The following is an 8,767-nucleotide window of genomic DNA, read 5'->3' as shown; positions in this document are numbered from 1 at the left end:
AGCATGTGAAGTTTCTGTACAAAGTATCAAAAGGCCAAATACAATAGGGATCGTCTCTGAAATAATCATTCAAGTTACACACACTTTTTCCCCTGCTCATCAAAAATTTAGTTTGAGAGGGGAAGATTCGCTGAAGAAAATGGGGAATCCCAAGTGAAGGGCCAAGAGCTTATGAAGCTGTAGTACCTGCTTAGAAATTAGAGTCCTTTAAGAATGCATAAGCCTAAAGTTTGCCTAGAATTTGTCAAGTAAAGGACTTCTGCCACAGCAGAGCAATGCCAGTTTGAAGTCATGGCTAGATGGGGAAAGTGGGAGAAACTGAGTTCTTCATGCATTTGGAAACTGAGCACTTCATGCATTCGTTAGCTAATTATCAAGTGTGGTCATCTACATAGGTTGCCTATACCCTACAGCTGGATACTCACACTGGCATCGAAAACCCCATCCTCTGAAGGACTGAGCACCTTCAGCTGCAGTGAGAACTAGATCTAGTTAAGTCTTCATTAGGTTCCAGGATTTGGCTCTATGAGCATAAATGTTGTTTAAATAACCAAAGGCCAATGTGAGATTAAGGGGCTCAGCGCAGCTGCAGTGTAGACTCTTTGCATGATCCTAACCAGCTACCCGGGAATTCCCCCAATGTGGGGGGAATCCTTAGGTATCATAGGAACCAGTGTAGTAGCTTTAGAAACCCCCTTGAAGGTCCTGGCATCAGGGGGTATGGCTAGGAAAAAATGGGTTCTGTTGCACTGTAATTATTCCCGGCTGCAAGATGGGACCCTAAGGCAATTGGAAGTAAATTAGAGCCACTCTAATTTTGCACTTGTGTAACATCATTGACTTCCATGCAGTTTTATCTGATTTGCCCCAGCGTGAAAGAGAAATGGGGCCATTGTATGCCAAAGAGTGGATGAAATATTTTGTATTTCCGTATCTTTTCCTACTTTTATTATCAGTTGAAAATGCTAAACACTTATCACACACACACACAGAAAAGAGAGAACATGGGCTCATGGTAGTGAATTTTCATTGCACGTTTCACAGTGAATCTGGACTGTATCAAAAACTTGCTGCTGTATGTTTAGTTTTTGCTACTCTGTCTCGTTGCTGCTGGGGGAGGGATAGCTCAGTAGTTTGAGCATTGGTCTGCTAAACTCAGGGTTATGAGCTCAATCCTTGAGGGGGCCACTTAGGGATCTGGGTAAAATCAGTTCTTGGTCCTGCTAGTGAAGGCAGGGGGCTGGACTCAATGACTTTTCAGGGTCCCTTCCAGTTCTAGGAGATAGGTATATCTCCATATATTATATTGTACCCATTCAAATAATCAGAATGGGTAAGTGTTTATCAAAAATTAGGTAATTAAATTCTTAAAAATCAACATTAAAGTGATAAGATTCAACCATGAATCCATAAAACCAAGGAAATATGGTCACTTTGTGCTTCTTGGATGTGCCTTGGAATACTGTAGCTGCACAAATCGTGTATTCCCGAATCAGGCTGCCTGAGAACAGTGGGTGAGATTACATTGCATGCGTGTAGGTATTTTGGAATTCTATCCGTTTATACCGACCCAAATTTAAACAGTCACAGTAGAGGCTTAATTTTCTTGTATAGGTATTGTTTGCCAATGACATCAATGAGAAAAGGACTAGTGGCTCCAGATGGAATCTCTTCAAAGAATATTCTTTAAGTCAGTCTCCCAACAGTAAAGAAAGGAAAATTGATGCCAAAAAAGTGGTTCAGTATGGAAATTAAAAGTCCAACAGTAAAAAACAAAGAACACAATGTAACAACCACACACATAGGTGCTTTCAGGATCAGGCCTCAAGCCTGTTATGTCTGCCAATAGTCCATGTAGTATTCAAGACAGGTGACAGCAGGGGCCACGCCATGGCTAACTTCATAAGCGTAGATAACTCAGCAAGAGTTATGAAATCATTTGACAGAGGCCAGATTCAGAAGGCATCTGAAATGTCTTTCTTTAAAGATAATCAAGTTAGGAATCAAAAGGGGTCTAATGTTAGAGACTTGCCTTTCAAATGCAACAAATGATTATACCTGTCAAGATTTATGGACAGATTTATTTATGTTGACAGTGGGACCACTAATAGTTTGACAAATGAGAAGTCTTGACAGATACAACAGATACGTTCAAGTGTATTTTCTTCTATTTGGAAAAAGGAAATGAGTGAGTTATGACAACCCTGCAATCTATATTGATACATCTACACTTAGGCCCATCTACAGCAGGAGACACATTCTAGGTTGCTAGATGCCCAGTGATATTCTTGAACATCAAGGCCCGCACTATTCTTCTCCACTGAAAAAGTATTTAAAGGGCAAATGTCGAGAAAACAGGAATGAAAGCACCTAAAGCTGGTGCTACCTTTGAAAGGTTTTCTTTCAATATAGGATGACAATCAGAGGAAGAAAAGTAGGTCCCTAGCAAGATTGCTCTCAGGGACCTTTATATTTAATGACTGACAGATAAGGAAACCTCTCTTTGAGTCTCAGTAAGCCTAATCCCCGCCTCCAGCACACAGTGCCAAACCTCATGTGTCACCTGTGCATCTGGCTAACTTAAGCCAATCACTAAAACAAATCCATTTCCCATGACAAAGAATTCTACAGTAGGGACATAATTCTGTATAAAAGTCTCGAGGATGGTTCAGAAAAAGCTCTAAAAAGTTACCATTCTCCATTGAGACCTGATCCAAAGCCCAGTCAAATTCATGGACAGATACCACTGATTTAAATGGGCTTTTGATCAGACTCTGAGATTTAACAATTGTGGAAGACTGGACAACCCCATAAGTGTTGCTTTATAATCTAGCAGCCCTTAAATGTTGCTTTCATTTAGCAGACACTAAGTGATGTGAGTTACTCCTCCCCTGAGTGCCTAATCTGTAATCTTCACACAGCTTCTGACAACCCAAGGAATGAGAGATTGAAGAGGGGATCCGCCTTTATTACTTTAGGGGCTGTCTTCTTCTCAACATGGAACTTGATAAGTGCTGATGAAACAACACTTAGTACAATGCCAGTGTCACTTTTGGATAATTGGTTTGGGTTGCACTTTTCAGGTAACAAATGGGTTGAATTAGCAAGCTCCCTGTGGCCTTCAAATCAATGCAAACAAACAAATGATCTTTTAATTTAACAATGAGACCATTTCCAGGCCCCCTCAGTAAAAGTGAAACAAGGGTTCCACGCATTAATGTGACTTTGTATTCTCTATCTTCTAAGAACCCATCCTGTGTCTTTGGCAGATTAAACTAGATCTGGCTACTCTCCCTTGAGGGATAGTGAGAAGTGGGTAGCCAGTATTTTTGAACCAGGCATATGTCTGACATCAAAATGCATTTAACTGAAGCACAATGGGTAATGTTGTTAATGCAAAAACATTTTGGTCTTTCAAGAAACCATTAGATGACATCAGGGGAGGACTGGAGTTATAAAAAAGAATGAACCTTGACAGGCTGAGCTAACTATTATTCTTTCACCAGCACAGTTGCCTCCCGGGAAACCTTTGGACGGTACATTAATGATTTCACATTTGCTCGTGGTAGCCCATCTGAGCTGGGGAACACCATTTGCATCAGTCTGGGTATGAAATTCAAGAGGCCTGTGTGCCATCTCCTTTGTGTTTAAAAAAAAAAAAAAGGGGGGGGTATCCTATCCTCTGCACCCTTACATTATTGAGAGGAAACGTTAGACCCATCTCATCCTGCTATATCAATTTTGCATCTTGTTTTCCTTGAGCAAGGTAAAAAAAAAAAATCCGCTCTCTTTGCCAGTCATTTTGCACACACCAGTCTTTGTTATATAAAATTCTGCTCTGTAATTACCAGACACAGCCGTGGGAGTGGTTAATCTTTTAAAGCAACATTATGAATTATAATACCAAGTGTATACTTCACGATAGTAATCCTGCAGTAATGCAAGCAATATTAGCATGTTCTGGGAGGCAGAGTACTGCCAGGGGACCAGGGATCTTCCAGGAGAAGAAAAGGGAGGGAGGGAATTTCTCAGTAATGAAAACGATGTCATGTTTAGTCCCACAAGCTAAAAACAAACTAAATATTTATGATGAAGAAAAAAGAATGAGGAGGATTATGGTATCATTCAATGTGGAATGAAATGTTACCTAATCTAAACATTTACATAAATAAGAGAAGGATAATGTATGCTGTACTCAAACTGATCAAAGAGACTAGAAAATTAACTGTAATAACAGCAAAAAAAGTAACAGCATTGTATGGTATAGTAAGTGTCTGGTCTTTGATGCAGAATAGTGTCTTCTATTCTATAGGGGTAGACTGTGCTAGCACAATAGGGCCCTGACCTTGTTTGGGTCCATTGGCCACTAGCAGGATACAAACAATTAACAGTAATAATAATGTTGTAATAGGGATGATGTCATTAGCTCTTCAGTGGAACCAAAATTTGACCTTCACTTACGAAGTGCTTTCCACTATGTAGACCTCTACACTTGAGCTAAAAAGAGTAACCTCATTAACTGTTAGCAATAGTAGGCTCTTATCCTCTAGGTAGACTAACCACTAGGGGGACATGACACACACTGCGAGCATGTTACACAGGTATTCTTTGATCTCTGTAGTGTTCTTTCTTTTTGAAATGTTCTATTTAAGCTTACAGGTCTGTCGCATCTTACGCTGGGGTTACGTTCTGCAGTCAGCGCGTAAAGCGAAAATCGCATATAGTCAAAATTGCATTGATTCCGCCCGCACTACAGGTACAGTATTAAAATTGTTATTTTTCTCCTTTTGTGTGTGTTTTTTTTGTTTTTGCCGACTGTGTAAAGCTGAAATCTTGCATGTTAAATGCGTGTAAGATGTGACAGACCTGTGTTTTTTTGTTTCTAGTAAGTCCTCAGGAATAGCCCTAACACAAAGTATAGTTTTCTCTTTATTGTGCTACTCTTTCTAGTTTTTTAAACTGCCTGCCCTTTGGATGAATGGCTCCTATATACATAGACTCTGATCCTGCAAACACATACAGGTATACTTGACCTTACCCATGTGAATAATCTGGGCAAAACTGAGTATGTGCAAAAGTATTTGCAGTTTATAAAGTGCTTTGGGATCCCTCAGTATGAAAGATTTACGTAAATAAGGTCCTGTCTATACTGGAGTTCAAACCATGTTAGCCAAAAGCATGTTTAAACCCAGTTCTTTCTAACAAGGTGCTGACAAAGGCACTTTTCTTCCACTGAGCTCCTGTGCCCATTTGGAATCCCACTGAAGTCAATGGGGTTCCTGCAGGCAGGGCCGGCTCCAGGCACCAGCTTGGCAAGCTGGTGCTTGGAGCGGCCACTCCGGCCAGGGGCGGCAGGTCCAGCTATTCGGCGGCAATTCGGCGGATGGTCCCTCACTCCCGCTAGGAGCGAAGGACCTTCGGCCGAATTGCCGCTGCAGATCGCGGCTTTTTTTTTTTGTGTGTGGCTGCTTGGGGCGGCCAAAACCCTGGAGCCGGCCCTGCCTGCAGGTGCAGAAGTCTGCCCGCAGAGACCTCATTGCAGGATTGTGGCTAAAACTGCTCTGTAGACAGAGATGCAAAAAATTTTCTCAGTTCATGCTTCAGTTTAATAACAGCTCTGCCTAACAGTCTTTGAAATCTTGTGCAGACGGGGCCATAATGGAATGTATTGTCATTAATAAACCAGTTACATTTCTAGTCAGTGTTTGTCTGAGCCACTCTTAAATTTCTTAAAAGTTGGTTTCTTCTATTGAAATAGAATATGAATGTGTACAACTGTTGAGGTACTCTTATATAAAAGTTCTCTAGAACTGGTTCTCACCCTTTCCAGACTACTGTACCCCTATGTGCCCTGCTTACCACCCCTAACACCCGACCTGCACTTGCAACTCCCACAAATCCATCCTGAGACCCTCCCTGGGTTGAGAAACACTGATCTAGATGAGTTGATGTACCCTCTGGAAGACCTCTGTGTACCCTCAGGGGTACACGTACCCCTGATTGAGAACCACTGCTCTAGAACATAGTAGACAATAGTAAGTTTTCTATAGGCTTTTGAATCATACTGAAGAATTCTATAGCATGGCTACAATTCTCTATTATATTCAATAGCAGTGGTTCTTTACTGCAGCCTGCACCCCTTTGGTTCTCAAAATATGTCCTTGCACCCCTTATCAAAAATCAAAATATGTTCTCACACCCCTTATCAAAAATCGTTGAAGTAGGTCAGTTCTTTAAACCTAGATATATATTTTGTTTGTATATTACAGTAATCGTTAAAAAATGTATAATGTTAATAAATACTTAGGTTTGATGAAACAAAGTAGTTGTACTTACGTGCCTGTGCTTAATTTGTGTTTTCGATGATTTACCTACTAAAAAAATCTGGCATGTCTCGCACCCCCAGAAAGGGAATCACACACCCTCAAGGCATCCCAGGTTAAGAACCATTGTATCTAGAGGATAGTTCAACAAACCTACAAAAAGGGTATCACTTCCTCTTATTCTATATAACTTTTTTATAAGGGAATATTCTCCTATAATATAAAAATAATAATGTGGAGTTATGTTGCATTTCTTTAACCTTTTCATCTCAGGATCTCAATATGCTTTAAAAATAATTAATATGACCTGACCCTTTTGGGTTGCGAGTTACTATTATAAATGAGGAAACTGAGGCACAGTGAGATTAAATAACTAGCCCCAGGTTGTGAGTGAATTGGGAATCAGCATGTGGATTTTCTATCAGGAATCCGAATGTGATCTGAGGGTAGTACATAGGGCATTTAAGCATGTGTGGGAAAACTACCATGTAACTTTTTGAGGGAGAATTTATTTTCTCCCTGGTTAAAATGTGCTAAGATTCCATGGTTTATCTGAACAAGTAAACCTAAAGATAACAGTTTAGTAACCCAGGGTGATGTTTACAACTGTACTGAATGTGACAGCTTTCAAAGTATTATGTATATTTCTAGGGTTGTACATGTATAGCTCTGACAGCATGTCAGTTATAATTTTTGTAAAAAATTGGATGTAATTTATTATGGTTCAAATATACAATAACTATAAATGCTTCAGAATAAAATACTATTTTTTGCATTGTTGATAGGTTCATATGCATTATAAATGGAGATTAAAATGTTTTAATTGACTGGGTCATTTCCTTTCTCCCCTTTTATAGTCAGTTGAAACATGATTTGTTAGGGTTAACTACAGACAAATAGAACTAAATGAAATCCTTGCACAATAGACTGGACTTCTATTCACAAACAAGACAATTTACAAGACAAGAAGTTACAAGAGAGGTGGGTTTCAGTTGCCTTGGTCCACAGCTATGTTGGTTGCTCAAGTGTGATTGATGGTACTTGTGAATAATACCAGTTGGCAGACATTAGTAACACTTTGCCTCACTTTTTATACAGTTGTTCACTTTTCCATGTTTGGCACGTTTTCATATTTTTAACAGGAATTTTTAAGCACTGCACGTTTGACATGAAATAGTCTGAAACCTAATGCTTCAGATTTTGAGGTAATCAATATATCTCAGTCTATATATAACATTATTACAAAACTCTTTTAACGTATAGGATTATAATAATTCAGTGTAGCTTCCTTGTCAAGTTCTTATATTTTTTTGGGTCATTTATGCAGTACTAGAACTTCTAAAAACACTTTGTGCCTGATTCTGATCTCGCTTACCCCAGAGTGTATCAGACGTAACTCCACTGAATTAAATGGCGTTATAACTTCTGTGAAAACCATAAGTTCAGAATCAACCCCTTTGGTTGAACCTTAATACATGCATTGGTATGAAATTTTGCAAGTCTTGTTGCACAACAATAGGAACTACATTGATTTGTTTCGTAGTCAGTTATCTGCTGCTTTTCTACTGTCTCTGGGCTATATACAGATTTTTACTTAGGAAATAAAGTGCAAGGGAGACGTGGTTTATCAGCTTCTTTTGTTAGTACTGAAGTGGGGTGCCGTAAGTATTTGGGCCCTTTGGGGTACGTCCACACTGCAATTAGACGCCGATGGCAGGTCTATGCCAGCTGACTGGAGCTCGCGAGGTTTAGGCTAAGGGGCTGTTTAATTGGGGTCTAGACATTCCTCTGGGACCCTCCCATCTTGCAGGATCCTAGAGACTGGGCTCCACCCTGAGCCCAAACATCTACATTGCAATTAAACAGTCCCTTAGCCCAAGCCCCATGAACCTGGGTTAGCTGGCATGGGCCAGTTTCTGGTGCCTAATTGCAGTGTAGACATACTCTTACCAAACTCTGACAAGCCCTATGAAACTTTGTGCTCTTTCACGGCTTCACTGGAACTGAAGTCTGAGGTTGGCCATTAGGCCCAGAACAAATACCCAAGCATTGATATTGTAAGGAATTGAGATTTACAAGCACAAGAACTCACTGAACTGCTACAAATATTCTGAATATAATTTTTGTTTTGCTGGGTGAAGACAGACAAGGATCTGGCAACGGTGAGCCAGTCCTTGGTGGTGGTACACACCATACCAGTACTTCTCTGGTGGCTCCATCAATTACAGGAGAATTAAATTTTTTATTTAAAGTGCATTTCTAGCCTGCCTGATTGCAGAGACAAACTTCTGAGTACTAACCCCTGAAATGCTATTTTCCTGATTTGCCAGATGACATACGGACACAGTAGCTCTAAGAAGTTTATGAACTGTCCTATTCAGCATAGAGGGTTAACGCTGAAGCCAAATGATGCAAGTTTGACTATCAAAATAATTAATTTTTCA

This window comes from Trachemys scripta, chromosome 7 (assembly GCF_013100865.1).
Source record: "Trachemys scripta elegans isolate TJP31775 chromosome 7, CAS_Tse_1.0, whole genome shotgun sequence".
In the NCBI taxonomy this organism is placed as follows: domain Eukaryota; kingdom Metazoa; phylum Chordata; order Testudines; family Emydidae; genus Trachemys; species Trachemys scripta.
The sequence above is the reverse complement of the archived record's forward strand: the minus strand, read 5'-3'. Positions refer to the sequence as shown.